The sequence below is a fragment of the Mus musculus genome, chromosome 12 (assembly GCF_000001635.26).
Source record: "Mus musculus strain C57BL/6J chromosome 12, GRCm38.p6 C57BL/6J".
NCBI lineage: Eukaryota > Metazoa > Chordata > Mammalia > Rodentia > Muridae > Mus > Mus musculus.
Genome location: NC_000078.6, coordinates 100,762,965 through 100,780,169, shown reverse-complemented (window position 1 = coordinate 100,780,169; position 17,205 = coordinate 100,762,965). Strand labels below are relative to the sequence as shown.

The 17,205-nt window shown below is 47.5% G+C and overlaps 1 protein-coding gene, 1 long non-coding RNA gene and 1 other non-coding gene across 7 annotated transcripts in view; 1 reads left to right on the top strand and 2 right to left on the bottom strand.

The window, feature by feature from the left end:
• Window positions 1-1,113, bottom strand: part of Dglucy (D-glutamate cyclase) — a 93,554-nt gene extending 92,441 nt beyond the window's left edge. For 4 of the 5 annotated variants that reach the window (NM_001361017.1, NM_001361020.1, NM_145448.5 and 1 more), the window contains exon 1: window positions 860-1,113. The gene's annotated coding sequence lies outside the window, so the exon portion shown is untranslated. The remainder of the gene's footprint in view (window positions 1-859) is intronic. The other variant, XM_006515736.3, reaches the window with a different exon arrangement.
• Window positions 1,114-2,424: 1,311 nt separating this feature from the next.
• Gm40558 lies at window positions 2,425-16,761 on the bottom strand. The gene is made up of 3 exons (XR_872933.1): window positions 16,494-16,761; window positions 5,234-5,437; window positions 2,425-2,456 (listed from the first exon to the last, which is right to left on the bottom strand). It is a non-coding gene; the product is annotated as a predicted gene, 40558 (long non-coding RNA).
• Window positions 11,042-11,147, top strand: Gm25801. The gene has a single exon (XR_003950391.1). It is a non-coding gene; the product is annotated as a U6 spliceosomal RNA (small nuclear RNA).
• Window positions 16,762-17,205: the final 444 nt, after the last annotated feature.

The following is a 17,205-nucleotide window of genomic DNA, read 5'->3' as shown; positions in this document are numbered from 1 at the left end:
GTTTCCCCCATCTGTTTAGTGGATGCTGCTTTCCTTCTGCTTCTTGCTCCTGGCTTTATTTCCCCCTCCTTTGACAGTGTTTAGCTACTTTGAAGGAACAACGCTCGCTCCTTCTGGACCAATCAGTGCCAACATGCTGCCTCCTGCCCTCCCTAGCACACATACATGTTCATGAAGTCAGGAAGATGGCTGTTAACGAACCCCTAGGTTAATCACACAGATAGGAAGAGACTTCCCAGAGTCACAGGGCTCTGCCTTCTGCACAGGTCAGAGGGTTTGTTCCCCCAGCCACCTATGACAAGAGAGCCTTGGCTCCCGCAGTGGGGACTGAAGCAAGCTCTCAATGTGAGTTTGCCTCACCTTCAGCAATCATCCCTCAAAAGCAGAGAGAGGCACCTCGAGCCCTGTGGTTATCTGGCCAACACCCCTAGGCCTGCATTGGCTTGGTCTGTCCTCCCCTCATGCCAGCCCTGAAGTCTCTGCCACTAGCTTCATTTCCTCCTCCCTAGCAGGTTGTGGCCCAAAGTTGGCAGCCACTCAAAGCCTATGATTTCAATTTCCCCTTCTTTGCTTTCTCATGATCTTGGGGTTCTCAAGGTCTGGAAGGTGTCCTGAAAGGCCATCCCAGGAGGGTAGAGAAGCAATTCCACAACTCATGGTCCCCAGTGTCATATGCAGAGATTTGACTTTCAAGGGGAGGCCCTGGTGGCTTCTAGCAGAAAGCCTGTTAACTGATTTTGGCTTATAGCCCCCTGGAGCAGTTTCCTCAAACGCTTGGGCTGGGATAGGGTAGGGTGGGGTGTGTGGATGTTGCCTAGGGCAGAGAACTATGCCGCGTTCACGTTCCCTGCTGACTTACTGTTGGTTTGAGATGTCTGGACTAGAGTCCACACACAATTCTTCCTTTTGTTTCCTCAGCCTTGCAGAGCGAGCTTCCTTCTGAAAGGCATAAAGCTCTCTTTCTTCAGCTCACAGGGGCTTCTGGGGCTGCCTGTCGCCACCGCCACTGCCACCAGCTTGCTCTGCCCGGCTCAGTCTCTGATCTACATGCCTGGGCACAGCCCCAGGCACCACTGGCTGCTACAGCTCTGCTACCCTGCAGCCAATGCTCTCAAGGCCTGTACTGGGGTGGAGACTTCCATGGCAGGATGCCAGTCCTGGTTCTTAAAGTCACAGAGCCCTCTAAGGTTACTTCCCTTTGCGGGAGTTTCTTGCTTTCCCCGGGCAGCAAGGAAGCATGACACAAAGGCATGGCCATGATGATTGGAAAACCTGCTGCAGCAGGGTGGAAGTCCCAAAAATTCTAATGTCACAGACCTAGGAACTCACGTAAGCCCTGAGGAGTTTCACAACTACCCTGGTAATTCCCGTGTGAAGCCAGACTGGGATTGCTGTCTGTGCTGTCCAAATGTCAGACTGCACTGGGTCATTTGAGGTACAGGCGAAAATGCAGGTGTTGACCCGAGCGAGAGTCAGGCTCTTGCAGATCAATGGCTGCTAGCCCTGGGGCTGTGCTGGGTTAGGCAGGGTAAGTTGCTCTCCAGCATTCAATGTTCCCTGGACTCATCTGAGATAATAGGAACGCAACACTAGGCCAGTCTCTAGCACTCAGACTATGCTTGAAAGACACGGGCAGGCCTGTGGGGGTTTTTCCTCCCTTGGTCTGAATGCTTCCTCTGAGGAAGAGCAGGTTCTGCTTTCTCTTGCCTCAAAGCTTTCAGGACTTCCCTTCAGAGCCAGCCTTAATCCCAACCACACAAGGTTCTAAAGCAGATGGTGCCAGCCAGTCTCTGTGGTTTCACCTTCCCTACCGCTCCCGAGCCTCATACCCCAACCCCAGCACAAACCACACACGTAAGCACAGTGCAGGTCCTTTTGGTGCCAGCCTTGGCATGTCTCTTCTTGGGTCACTTTTCTAATTCTTTTTCTCCAGTTGGTTAACTTCTCCCCCTCCTGGAGGAATTGGGATGGGTGTGCCTTGCCCTTTGTTATAAGACAGAGAGAAGACACCATCTGCACCCCACGACCACCACCAAAACCAAAAACCCAGACTTCCACAGGATACTTGAATCCACTGGCACCTTGATCTTACTTAGCCTTCCCAGTCTTGACTTGTGAGAAATAAATTTCTGCTCTCTACAAGCCATCCAGCTTGTGGTATTTTGTCATAGCAACCTGAATAAATGGAGACAAAGACATTGTGCTGAGTGAAATAAGGAGAATGTCTTAGTTAGGGTTTTACTGTGAACAGATACCATGACCAAGGCAGCTCTAATAAAGGACAACATTTAATTGAGGCTGGCTTACAGGTTCAGTCATTATCATTAAGGCAGGAGTATAGAACCATCCAGGCAGGCATGGTACAGGAGGAGCTGAGAGTTCTACATCTTCGTCCGAAGGCTTCTAGGAGAAGACTGGCTTCCAAGCAGCTAGGATGAGGGTGTTAAAGCCCAGGCCTACAATGACACACTTCCTCTAATAAGGTCACAACCCCTCCAACGAGGCCACACCTCCAAATAGTGCCACTCCCTAGACCAAGCATACTCAAACCACCACAGAGGAGTCCATAATTCTACCTGTAATAAGGTACCTAAATCAGCCAAGGTCATCACTGGGACAAAAAGTAAACCAGTAGATAGGAAGGTGTGGAGGAGTTACCGTTTAATGGGTCCAGACTTCAGTATAGGATAATGAAAAGGTTCTGGAGCTGGACACAGTGACAATGGTTATGAAACACTGTGGATGTAACTCAGGCAATCAAGCTGCCATCATACAATAGCTTATTAGATATCTAAATTTTAAGGACACGCCTAACCTGTACCCCTCAGGAGGTGATGGTTTGCAGACGGCAAATGTCCAAGGCCTGAGGCATGTGTCCTTTCCACTTTTCTAGAGGCTTAAGGATGAGACTCGGAACTCCAGAAAGTAAGACTGTGTGGTTGACCAGAGATGCAAAGAATGCCAAATATTTACAGATGGATTCTTTGGCGGATGTGACGATGTAGGCAAAAGTTCTAAGGGGGAGAAATATCTCAACACTCAGTGTCAGAGTACACTCTGTAGGGAGAGCAATTGCCTACATCAGAGGAATGTAAAGGTACAGTCAGTTTACCTAGAAGTCTCCTTGCAAAAAATTGAGTAGCATTAAAATCTGGTAACAATCGCATGCTCACTATTGTAAGGTTAGGTGATTAGAAGGGGTCAATGGGAGATAGAAGTAAGAATTCAAGACTTTTTTTTCCCCCTCAAACCTAATTAGACAGGAAGATTCTAGACGCCATCATGCCTTTATTTTCCTCCAAATTCCTATGTTGAGACACCAACCTTCCATGCAATGGAATTTGAGGAAGCACTTAGGGCTAGATGGGCTCCTGAGCATGGGTCCTTCTGTGATGGTGTTAGTGCCTTTGTCAGGAAAGATACCAGAGAGCTTCCCTTCTTAACCACATGAACACCATCCACATACCACCACCACCACCACCACCAATCACAGCCTGATAGCCACTATATACTCTGATCTTCCTCTGTCTCAGGGCTTTCCCAACCAGCAGTCAATACCTCCCAGTGACAGCGCAACCCTAGGGCCAAAGCAGAGAGCAGGGCAGGGCTTCCTGTACCCACTCTGTAAACCTTCCTGCTTTTCCAGTGCCTGATGGCACCTGCCAGGCACTCTCCCCTGTGGGCTAGGCTCATTTCCCTCAGACTTGTAGAAAGGCTAAGCAGTCTGTCTCCAGTCTTGTGAATCCAGCCACTCTTGAGTCTCTTCAGGTGTCAGAGCCAAGGAGATAATGGTTCCTGCTGGAACAGGGTCCACGTGACGGGAGATATATGTGTGTTTGTACAAGTGTGCTTATGTGCAAGGGACCCAGGGTTTGCCATTTTCCAAAGTTCATTTCTTAGCCACAAATAATGCCCACTGGCACGGTAGCGCTTCCTGTTTTTCACAAATTAGTCATAGTAAAAACAGAAGGAGGCAAAGCCAGGCGGTTACTGAGTCTGTTTGCCTGTGGGGAATGCTGAGTTCCTCATGGTGTAGGGCAGGCAGAGGAGACCTGAGGAAGGCAGGGGTAGCCAGCTTCCTTCTGCACCCGCTGCTGGCCCCGTGCCTCAGGCTCAGCCTGTTCAGTGAATTTCCTGACTGCCCTTTGCTCTCTGCCTTCTTCCCACCTCTCCACTGCCTCCACGCCACTCATCCCCAAATGGTGTCCTGCTTATATCATTTATTTGCTCCAGAACCTCCAATGGTCTTTGTACTGACCAAAGAGTCAAGTCTAAAGACTGAACCAGGCCTTTCTCTGGGGACTCTGACCATGCCCATACCAGCTCTGCTTCACAGGGCCAAGAGGGCACTAAACAGTTCAGTAACCATACATGATAAGACCAAGTTTTAAAAAGCCAAAGTTCATACAAAAAGCTCCATGGTGACAAAATTGTAACTATGGACAGAGGTGTCCCCACGTCACATTCTGTTCTTCTGTTCTCTTCACAGAGCTTCCTGGCTGGGCCAGCTTGGACCTCCTTCTCAGGTGGTACCACCTCATCTCAGAAAACTCTCTGTGCCTCTGCTCACACAGACCTTTCTGTCTTTTGGCTCCATTCATTTCTTAAACCTTCCTTGCCATCATCTGCTGTCTGGGTTCTAGTTCATGTTGTCCTTTGAGAACTTTCAAACTCCTTTAGCAGTGGCAGCTGAGAGGGTTGGGGTGTAACTCAGTAGCAGAGTAGATGATTAGCCTGCTTGAAACCTTGGGCTTGATTCCCAGCACAGCAAGGGAGAAAAAGGAAAGGTGGGAGGGAGGGAGGGAGGGAGGGAGGGAGGGAGGGAGGGAGGGAGAGAGAGAGAGAGAGAGAGAGAGAGAGAATATTCTAGGAAGGACAGATGTCTAGGCTGGTATGTAGCTCATGAGTGGATGCTTGCCTAGCATGCATGAAGTCCTAGACTTGATTCTCACCACCACATAAGCATGTCTGGTGCTGTATACATGTAATCCTAGCACCAGGAGGTAGAGGCAGGAGGATCAGATGTTCAAAGTCATCCTTTGCTACACTGGGAGCTTGAGGGCAGTATGGGTTATATGAGATCTTGTCTCAAAATAAATGAACAAACTATATCAGATGCGTACTTCCTGACCAAGGCCTGTCCTGGCCTCCCTGTGAGGTCACTCCCTGGTCTCTGTTTCCCTGGCCCCAAGGGGACCTCTCTCGTCTTGCTTCAGTTTCTGGCAACACTTACCATCAACAGAGGCGTATGCCTATGTCTTTCTTTCCATCTGTTGCCTGATTCTTCAACTGGAATCTGAGCTTCCAGAGCAAGGCGTTTCCTGTGTTTTCACGGCTGAACTCCAGAGCACGCCACAGAGCCTGGTGTGTGACACGGACTCAGGAAACCATCATCAAACTGAAGTTCTTCAAGCCAATTCTTAGGTATGCTCTCCATCTAGAAAAGGGCAAATGAAGGACCAGGGAGATGACTCCGAAAGTAAAGGCATTGCCACCAAGCCTGCCAACCTGAGTTTGATCCCAGGATACCAGATAATGAAAGAAGAGAATCCAGCCTCTACACATGTACCCTGGTACATGTGTGTGCACACACATACATGCATACATACATGCTAAATAAGCAAAATAAATGTAAGTAAAATAGTTTAAAAATAAATTATGTTTGCGGTGAGCCTGAAATGATTTATATGCCCAAAGGCGTGCAACTACTTAGACTGCCAAAGGAAGCAATTTGTTGGTTTTATATTTTGAGATAAGTTCTCACTATGTAGCCCTCAGCTAATCTGCACCTCACTGTGTAGGACAGGCTGGCCTTGAACTAGAGATCTTCTTGCCTCTGCTTCACTATTGATGATATTAAAGATTTGTGCCACCACATCTAGCCTCATTTTGGTTTGGTTGGATGTAAAAATATGAAAGCTGATGCTGTGGACACTTGTGGCAAGTGTGGTGTGTGTGTGTGTGTGTGTGTGTGTGTGTGTGTGTGTATGTGTGTGTGTATGTGTAGCATGGGGAAAACAGAGCCTTTTTTAAAAAGATTTGTTTGTTTATTTAATGTATATGAGTACACTATAGCTGTCCTCAGACACACCAGCAGAGGGCATCAAACCCCATTACAGATGGTTGTGAGCCACCATGTGGTTGCTGGGATTTGAACTCAGGACCTCTGGAAGAGCAGTCAGTGCTCTTAACCACCAAGCCATCTCTCCAGCCCAGGACAGATCTTTGACTGTCATTCCTCAGTTGCCATCCACCTCATTTATAAAGAAAGGGTCTTCAGCTGGGTGTGGTGAAGTCTGTTTGTAAATCTAGTCCTTGGGAAGCAGAGGCAGGTGGATCTCTGTGAGTTCAAGACCAGCCTGACCCACATAGTGAGTTTCAGGACAGCTACGGCTGCAGCGTGAGACCCTGCCTGCCTCAAAGAACAAAAACAAAAGACAGGGTTTCTCACTGGCTTTGAATTCACCACTCCAACAACTGGCTGGCCAGCGAGCTCCAACGATCAGTCTGTCTAAACCTCTTCAATGCAGGAGGACACGTGTCACACCCTGCTTTTTATGTGGGTGCTGGGGATCCAAACTCAGGTGCCACTGCTTGCATAGTAAGCACATCACCAACAAAACCATCTCCCCAGTCTCTTTTTGTTTTTCTTCAAAAGTCTGTTGAGATATAACTCGTTTACCATACAATTCACACATTGACAGTTTGGGAGTTTTCACAGTTACAACTTGCAACCGTCGATCTGGGCTAAGCCAAAATTCTCTTTAGTCTCTGTAGCCAAAGAAGATGCAAATTCAGGGGATAGGGCGGTGGCTCCGTGGGTAAAGTATCTGCTTCGAGGGCGTGAGGACTGAGTTTAGATGCCCTGAAACCACATTTTTTAAAAAGGAAAACCAGCCTGGGGCAGAGATGTGACCTTGTTAAGCCGCCAGGGAGAAGCAGAAACAGGAGAATTTCTGTTCAATCAGACTAAGGCAGCCAGTGAAGTTCAGGTTCTAGGAGACCTTGTCTCGACAAAATAAGGTCGAGAGAGATCAGAGCTATCCAGTGTTGATCTCTGGCTTTCAGGTGTACACACACACACACACACACACACACACACACACAGAGAGAGAGAGAGAGAGAGAGAGAGACAGAGAGACAGAGAGACAGAGAGACAGAGAGACAGAGACAGAGACAGAGACAGAGAGAGACAGAGACAGAGAGAGAGGCAGATAGAAAGACAGAGAGAGACAGAGAGAGAGACAGAGAGACACACACACAGAGATTAAAGCAGTAGAAAGACAAAGACACATGGTCCTAGGCAGACAAAGAGGGAAACTGATGCTCCAGGGAAGATACAGCAGAGTCACTGCAGCTCCCTCTGGTGTTGTCTCGGGGTGGGTAAAGGGCTGTCCACAGGGAGGAGACACAACCTGCCTTTGAAGGAAGAGGGCAAAGTCTCACATCTTTGCAAACCTCTGTCCTGCTTTGGACAAGCAGAAAGTTCTCCATGCCTTGTCTTCAGAGCAACAGTCTTTCCTATCTGTGGGATGCTTGTGGTTTCCCTGACTCTCAGCTAAGAAGTGAATAGTTATGAGGGCTTTTGTGCCATAAAAACAACAGAGAGCATGGAGCAAGCATGGGACTTATTTGGAGTCTGTCACTCAGCTTTGCAGGTGTGTGGAGTATCAGCGCCATCATACCCCCAGTCTACTGAAGAAGAGACGAGGCTGCCAAGCAACAGGAAGGAATTGTTACTATGAACACACAGCTGGGAAGCCGAGAGCTGGGACTCGAGCCAGACAGGCTGGCTCCTCATCAGGCATAGAAACCACGGAGGTCATTCCTTAGGAAGAGCAAGAACTCAGACGGCTGGCCTAGGGTGGGGTCAGAGGGAGGAGGCATGTGTCAAAGAATGGCCATAGTATAGGAATAAAAGAGAGAGGGAGGGAAGAGGTAGAGGGAGGGACAGAGAGAGGGAGAGAGAGGTTGCATTTGATGAGCACAAAAAATTATTCCTCAGACTTGGCATCCAGAAAGTTCTCCCTAAGCTTAGCAAGAGTCTAAGGGCTCCTCATCGATGACGCATACTGACCTCTGTGCCCAGGTCATTCTTCTTTTATTTATTTATTTATTTATTTATTTATTTATTTATTTTTACTTATTCACTTTATATCCAGCTCACTGATCCACTTCTCCCCCCACCCCCACACATCCCATAATCTTTCTCCCATCTCCCCTCTCCTTCTCCTCTGAGCAGGTGGGCCCCCTCCTTGGTATTCCCCCCCCCCACTTCAAGTTTCTGCAAGGCTAGGCACTTCCTCTCCCACTGAGGCCAGACATGGCAGCCTAGCTAGAAGAACATATCCCACATACAGGCCACAGCTTTTGGGATAGCTCCTGCTCCAGTTATTTGGGACCCACATGGAGCTTGGGGACTCTTAGAGAAGAATAGGGGGAAGAGTTGCAGTCCCTGAAGGGGACAGGAACTCCACAGGAAGACCAACAGAGTCAGCTAACTTGGACCCTTGGGGCTCTCAGAGTCTGAACCACCAGCCAAAGAGCATGCATGGGCTGGACCCAGGCTTCCCGGCTCTTATTTAGCAGACACACCCAGGTCATTCTATACTGTAGGATGCTCACCAGTGTCCCTAGCTCTGCCCACTAGATGTCAGGAAAAAAAAGTTCAGATACTGCCAAATGTCCCTTGGGGAATAACTAAAAGTATGTTGCGTTGGGACAGGCACTTCATAGAGCGGTGGGTTGAAACCAGAATGGAGCAGAAAGATGAGGGGGTGAGAGATGAGGGAAAGAAAGCCAAAAAGCTTAGATAAGTGTTCAGAAGACTGATGTGGGAGCAGAAAGTGTGGCCAAGGGGGCTGGTTGTTGATCAAGTATATGAGGTTAGAGAGCGCAGAGAAGGTCTAGGACAGGTGAAAAGGATACAGGAGAGAGTGAAAGCTTACAGACGAAGAAGGAAGGAAGGAAGGAAGGAAGGAAGGAAGGAAGGAAGGAAGGAAGGAAGGAAGGGAGATACAAGTGGATGTGAATTCCTGGCATAGACAACATGGAGTGGGATCCTCACCACGCGTTCAGAGCTCCACCTTTGAAAGCAGTGGATACTCCTACTCAAGGGACCAAGGAGAAAAGCCCGTGTTTGAAGAGGCAGGATGCTGTGCATATTTGGCAGTGGCAAGGAGAGAGAGAGAGAGAGAGCTCCCATCTGTTGCTTCTATTTTCTAAGCCAGGCATGTAGCATGGTCATCCCCAGAGCTGGGGAGGAGCCTGGGAAGGAGGAGGAAGGAGGCAGGGAGGCAGGAAGGAAAGCCAAGAAGGGAAGGGTAAGATGGCTAGGTGCTGACAGCCATTTAAAGTCTGGAGCTGGGAATTGAATATGAGGCCAGCCTGTGTTGTGTAAAGATTTCCTATAACAACTTCATGCTGTTTGGGGAATAGCATTGATCACATGGGTAGAAATCTTGAGAATTGACAGTAGCTTCCCCAGGTAGCCTTAAGGAGTAGTTATCCAACACTGAGTGGGTCTGCTCTGGCCGGAGAGATACGTGAGCATGGGTTATGTCAAGAAGTGGGTGCCCACAGCATCCTGTCATATTCCTTAGGATCAGAAAACAACTCCCTAGACCCCTGGAATCCCCACCTCCTACTCTCTGTGACTCCTGTGTACCCCAGTAAGATGGGACCAGAGACTGTTAACTTTCCACAGATGGAGAACTCTGCTTCTCTCAGGCCTCTCATTGCCTCCCACGCAACAGCGCTTTAGTCTGGATTGGCAATGCCCTCTGAAGCCAGTGTATCAAAGATTTAATCCCAGACTACCAGCATTGGGAGATAGTAGAAGCATTAAACAGCGGGGCCTGGCGAGAGGTCTTCGGGCCACTAGGTATATACTCTTCAAGGGACTGTGAGCACCCTGTTTCCTGTCTCTACCATGATGTGAATGGTTTTACCCTTCTTCAGGTTCCTCACTGTGTTGCCTTGTCTCGCCTCAGAACCAAAAACCACAGGGCCAACTGACCATGAGCTGAACTTCTAAGACTGAGTCAAAAGAAACCTATGTCACTTTATAGGTGACAGTGTCAGGTGTTTATCACAGCAGCAGAAATCTGACTCAGAAGCCACCTGCGCTTAGGCAGCTGTTGCCCAGTCCTAGAGGGTTGGAAGCACAGTGAGCAGAGACCCCAGGAAGAATCAACATGCAGAATTCTAGTCGATACCATCTGCTTGCTCATCTTCACCTGAGGCAAGCCCTCGATGGACACGGACCAAAGACAACTAACTCCACGAGAGACATCTAAATCGGGCCCCAAACCCTTTCTTCATCCATGCATCTTCTCCTTCATAGCTTTCACAGTAAGAGAGTTCCAGAAACCTGAAACACTGTTTATTCTATTGGATCATGTGCAAAGCAATTTGACTCGACGCAGAGACAGCCTGAGGAGGCAGCTGTATTCTTGGTGTGACGTTTGAAATTTCCCTCAGCAAGTGCAAAGGTCGGACAACTATAACCACACCAGGGACATGGGTTTTCAAAAGATCACTGCCAGGGTGGCTACTAACCAGATAATGATAAGAGCTCAGCATCACACAGGGGCTCTCACAGAAGGTAAGACAAGGCAGGAGTGTGAAGACAGAGACGGCCTGGTTCCATTTCCATCAGAAACATCCCAGTTCCCCATTCACAGGCTCCAAGACCAGAATGCCGATTGCCAAAGGACTGAGGTAAGGAAAAGGGGTATTTATTTACTGATGTCCACAAAGTTTAAGTCAAGCAAGATAAAGAAGGTTCTGAGACTCTATATAGCTCTGTACCCATGGTCAACAGTGTTTTCTGGGCGCTAGAAAAAAAAATGTACTGAGAGGTTAGAGTGGCACACGCCTTTAATCCAGCACTGGGGAGGCAGAGAGAGGCTGGATCTCTGAGTTCAAGGCCAGCCTGCTCTACAGAGTGAGTTCCAGGACAGCCATGGCCATATAGAGAAGCCCCAGAGAGGAGTAAAGTTCTTGACGTGTGCTCTATCAAAATCAAAATCAAAATTTCGTGCTCGCTTTGGCAGCACATATACTAAAATTGGAACGATACAGAGAAGATTAGCATGGCCCCTCGCAAGGATGACACGCAAATTCATGAAGCGTTCCATATTTTTAATATTTGGCGTGACTCTAACTAAGGAAGTGAAAGATCTGTATGATAAAAACTTCAAGTCTCTGAAGAAAGAAATTAAAGAAGATCTCAGAAGATGGAAAGATCTCCCATGCTCATGGATTGGCAGGATCAACATTGTAAAAATGGCTATCTTGCCAAAAGCAATCTACAGATTCAATGCAATCCCCATCAAAATTCCAACTCAATTCTTCAACAAATTAGAAAGAGCAATCTGCAAATTCATCTGGAATAACAAAAAACCTAGGCTAGCAAAAACTCTTCTCAAGGATAAAAGAACCTCTGGTGGAATCACCATGCCTGACCTAAAGCTTTACTACAGAGCAATTGTGATTAAAAACTGCATGGTACTGGTATACTGACAGACAAGTAGACCAATGGAATAGAATTGAAGACCCAGAAATGAACCCACACACCTATGGTCACTTGATCTTCGACAAGGGAGCTAAAACCATCCAGTGGAAGAAAGACAGCATTTTCAACAAATGGTGCTGGCATAACTGGCGATTATCATGTAGAAGAATGCAAATTGATCCATTCCTATATCCTTGTACTAAGGTCAAATCTAAGTGGATCAAGGAACTTCACATAAAACCAGAGACACTGAAACTTATAGAGGAGAAAGTGGGGAAAAGCCTTGAAGATATGGGCACAGGGGGAAAATTCCTGAATAGAACAGCAATGGCTTGTGCTGTAAGATCGAGAATTGACAAATGGGACCTTATGAAACTCCAAAGCTTCTGCAAGGCAAAAGACACCGTCAATAAAACAAAAAGACCACCAACAGATTGGGAAAGGATCTTTACCTATCCTAAATCAGATAGGGGACTAATATCCAACATATATAAAGAACTCAAGAAGGTGGACTTCAGAAAATCAAATAACCCCATTAAAAAATGGGGCTCAGAACTGAACAAAGAATTCTCACCTGAGGAATACCGAATGGCTGAGAAGCACCTGAAAAAATGTTCAACATCCTTAATCATCAGGGAAATGCAAATCAAAACAACCCTGAGATTCCACCTCACACCAGTCAGAATGGCTAAGATCAAAAATTCAGGTGACAACAGATGCTGGTGAGGATGTGGAGAAAGAGGAACACTCCTCCATTGTTGGTGGGATTGCAGGCTTGTACAACCACTCTGGAAATCAGTCTGGTGGTTCCTCAGAAAATTGGACATAGTACTACCAGAGGATCCAGCAATACCTCTCCTGGGCATATATCCAGAAGATGTCCCAACCGGTAAGGAGGACACATGCTCCGCTATGTTCATAGCAGCCTTATTTATAATAGCCAGAAGCTGGGAAGAACCCAGATGCCCCTCAACAGAGGAATGGATACAGAAAATGTGGTACATTTACACAATGGAGTACTACTCAGCTATTAAAAAGAATGAATTTATGAAATTCCTAGCCAAATGGATGGACCTGGAGGGCATCATCCTGAGTGAGGTAACACATTCACAAAGGAACTCACACAATATGTACTCACTGATAAGTGGATATTAGCCCAAAACCTAGGATACCCAAGATATAAGATACAATTTGCTAAACACATGAAACTCAAGAAGAATGAAGACTGAAGTGTGGACACTATGCCCCTCCTTAGAATTGGGAACAAAACACCCATGGAAGGAGTTACAGAGACAAAGTTTGGAGCTGAGACGAAAAGATGGACCATCTAGAGACTGCCATATCCAGGGATCCACCCCATAATCAGCTTCCAAATGCTGACACCATTACATACACTAGCAAGATTTTATCGAAAGGACCCAGATGTAGCTGTCTCTTGTGAGACTATGCCGGGGCCTAGCAAACACAGAAGTGGATGCTCACAGTAAGCTATTGGATGGATCACAGGGCTCCCAATGGAGGAGCTAGAGAAAGTACCCAAGGAGCTAAAGGGATCTGCAACCCTATAGGTGGAACAACAATATGAACTAACCAGTATCCCGGAGCTCTTGACTCTAGCTGCATATGTATCAAAAGATGGCCTAGTCGGCCATCACTGGAAAGAGAGGCCCATTGGACACGAAAACTGTATATGCCCCAGTACAGGGGAACGCCAGGGCCAAAAAAATGGGAATGGGTGGGGAGGGGAGTGGGGGGGAGGGTATGGGAGACTTTTGGGATAGCGTTGGAAATGTAATTGAGGAAAATATGTAATAAAAAATATTTTAAAAAATCAAAATTTCAAATACGAAGAAAGTAGTGTGAAGAGATAGGGCAGGGATGGAGGAGGGGAAGAGATGTGGAGAGGGAGAACGGGAATGTAGGAGGAAAGAAAGCAGATGGGAGGAGGAAGAGAAAGGAGAGTAAAGGAAGAGAGGAAGGGAAGGAAGGAGAGAGAAAAAATGAAGGATGGGGAGATGAAGGGACGGAGGGAGAGGCAGGAAGGAAGAGACATAAAGTAAGAACTCTTCCCACTCCACAGCTTGTTAGAACCCAGCTCCTGGGCCCCACCCTGAGCTGACTCAGTAGACCTAGGCTGAGGCCACATTTGTGCTTCTGAGCCACACCCCCCTGCACCCCTCTTCCAGCTCCTGCTAGGGATGCTGGCCCAAGGCCACCTCCCTAACCAGGAGCCCTTTGGCAAAGGCAATAGGTAAAAATGTCAGAGTCAAGTTTGAACTCTCGAGTTAGGCCAAGTTGGCAAGTTCAGTGCCTGTTCATGTATGCCCAGGGCACTGTCACACTGCGCACCTTGAGAAACTATTTTGAAAGTCAGAAAGAAATCATGTCAAGTTCAAAGCCTTAAGGAGGCAGGCACCCTGTAAAAGAAAACGGGAGGCTATTCTCGTCCCTAACCTAAGGCATCACAACCCAGGGCTGTTTGGATCAGACATTCATGACAAGCACCAACGCGGCCTCGGGAGTCGTGAGGAGGTTACTGAATTGGTTCCCTTCCCACTCTCTCTTCCTCCTCTTCTGTACACCCAGGCACCGAAATAGGCCTCAGCGCCCACCGAGGCGCTGCCAGCGATGACATTTTTAAGCGGAGGAGAGAACTGATCACTTTCAAACTTGATATTATTTTAAGTTCATTATCTCTAAAAATCTGGGTCAGGATAAAAAAGATGAACTTGTGCTCAGAGGATGTTATAGCTGGAAGGAAAGTTTAAAACCATCTCATTTTCTCATCAAAGGTGAGGAAACAGAGCCCCGGAGAGGGGCAGCAACTTGCAGAAGGAGGCACAGCAAGCTAAATAATAAGGGCAGCTCTGGTAACAAAGAGTACTGCCTGGGTGCTAAGTGGATAGTTTTCCAGCTGTGGTATGCTGGCTAGGTTTGTTGTTGTTTTGGTTTTTTTTTTTTTAAGATTTATTTATTTAATGTATCTGAGGGGTTTGTTTTCTTGCACATGATAACTGACTGCTCTTCCAGAGGTTCTGGATCTTTATGCGAACTTGATACAGACTGGAGTCATCAGAGAGGAGGAACCCTCAAATGAGAAGATGCTTCCAGAAGACCAGGTTGCTGACGAGCCTGAGGGGCATTTTCTTAATTAGTGATTAGTGGGAGGACAGCCCAGCCCATTATAGGTCCTGGGTTTTTTTTTTTTATAAGAAAGCAGGCTGAGCAAGCTGTGGGGAGCAAGCCAGTAAGGGGGCTCCGCCCTGGCCTCCCCCTCGGCTCCTGCCTCCAGGTTCCTGCCCCGTTTGAGTTCCTGTCCTGACGTCCTCTATTGATGGACCATATGACAGGGAAGCCTAAGCCAAATAAACCCTTTCCTCCCCAAGTTGCCTTTGGGTCATGGAGTTTCTTCACAGCAACAGAAACTCTAAGAAACCTAGGTCAGTGGGAAGCACCAGAGACTCTGAGTACACAGGCTCCTCAAATTAAGGCAATACATCTATTTCCCTAGAAGAACAGATCAACATCAGAGTCTCTAAAAATAAGAGATTTGCAGGAGGGTGGGAGTGGGTTCTACAGATAGAGCCCTAGGTCCAGTGCATGCTAAGCCTGTGGTTTGCACACTGAGGACTGAGCTATGCCCTCCAGCACAGGAGAAGTTTTTTGTTTTTTTCCACCAGTGAAGGACATTTGTTAAAAACAATGGCCCCACACCACGATACTTCCTTTCTAAATTTGTTTTTCTCTCTGGTGGGTCAGAAACCTGGCCCGTTTCTTCCCCTTAATTTTTCTACTTCCTGCTTCAGGCAGGCCCTTCCTTTTCCTCTTTGCCTTCTCTCCTTCTCCTCTAACGTTTTACCTCAAATCAGAAAGAGCTTGCTCCGTGCCAGGGCAGAGCACACATCTGTGACTTTAAACGATAAAGATAAAGAAGCTAAAGGCAGCTCCAAATTCATTTTTCATTTTTGCCTTTTCTCCACTCTTCTTCACTTAGCCAATGTTTATAGAGGCCAACAACGGCCAAGCATTCAGGAAATGCATCTGGGCTTACAGTCAGCCCCTTTCAGCAAGCATGCCCTACATGCCCAGGCTCTGGGGACCACGTTCTGTTGGCCCCTGGGCAACACCAGCGATTCAGGGAAGAAGAGGATTGACACTGTCCCTGTCGTTGGGCGTGTCCAGGCTGACTTTTGAGAGATGGCTGGTTTCTGAGTATCGTGTAAGCACCTGCAGCAGGGGTCAGGACTTGGCAGCCGGTGTGGAAGCTGGTTCACACAAGCCTGTGGAAGTCTGTCACTCATTTTTTGCGGGGATCTTGTCAAGCTGGTGATTAACAGAGCCAGCATTAGGAATTAAGTTACATAACAATAAATGATATCGAAACAGCAGTCACAGACACTGACGGCTCAGCCTCCTTTCTTAATCATTTTTATTTCTGTGTATGTGGGTGTGGCATGTAGTCATGCATGTTTGCATGTTCAAATGTCTATGAGTAAACGTGTGTGTGTGTGTGTTGGGGGGCAGAGGTCAGTGTCAGATGTGTCCCCCCAACTCTCCAGTTTTTACTTGTTGAGGCATGATTTTATCTCATACCCAGAGGTCACTCTTTAGCCAGTTTGCCACAGGAATCCCTTGTCTCTGCCTTCTAAGTGGTGGGATTACAGGAGGGTCACCATACCCACCCCACATTTATACTGGGGATACAAACTCCAGTCTGCTCGCACAGCAAGCAACTTTACCCAGTGAACCCATCTCCACCGGCTCCTATTCTACAGTTTGCAGCAAAGTGTTTTGGACTCTCATATACTGTGACATGGGAGGACAGTGAAAAGACCACCGGTCTCAGGACATGCCAGCATCTATCTGCAACAGCATCTGAGGTCACCGTTATTTCTGTGAGCTATGCCATTATCCCCAGAGGTCACAAGACTCTCGGGCTTGGGCTTGGGTCGTGGTGAAAGATGCCAGCACCTACCTCAGGTCAGGAAGGTGTTTCCTTGCAGAGCAGGGTGAAGCCCCTGTGTTGTGGAGAGAGATGTGAGCTTTGGATCGGAGCAGCCATAAGACCTTTAGATTCTACATATAGAAGGTGGGCTTTTGGGATAGGTAGGTCCATGATGAGCTGAAGGAAGGGATGGGCCAGTGGAACAGACCACTGAAGCGAAGTTGAAAGAATCTTCCATACTGAGCGGAAAAAAATAAGACTAGGATGTTAGCGCTGATCTGGCTATTCCAGCCACTACTTCTCCTGCCCCTATGTGAATTATCTCCTTTCTCCCCATTTTTCTCCCTTTTTCTCCCACACTAAAAATAATTCCACGTCTTTGTTCTTTGCCTTGGGAATAGCTTCCCCAGCTGTTACTGTGTTTCTGAACTGAATAAAGCTTCTCTTGAAATCTACAAAAGAAATTGATTGAGCTCTGTGTGTGTTTTAAAGTGGCTCAACTCCACTGGGGAGGGGGAGGAAAATTTCAATTGCAAAATGAATAACGTGGAGTGCATCTAATAGCCTTTTGTCCCCCATGCGTGCAGATGTGCTGAAGAGCTCACGGTTAGAGTGGCCCTTCCTGTCACCCACTTTGCAGTGGCAAAGTGAGAGGAACAAGCACAGGCCAGGGTGGAGCATATCCTTGTACCCTCCAAGGACCCGACGATTCTCCTCTTCAGCTCCTCCGGCCCCAGGAAGC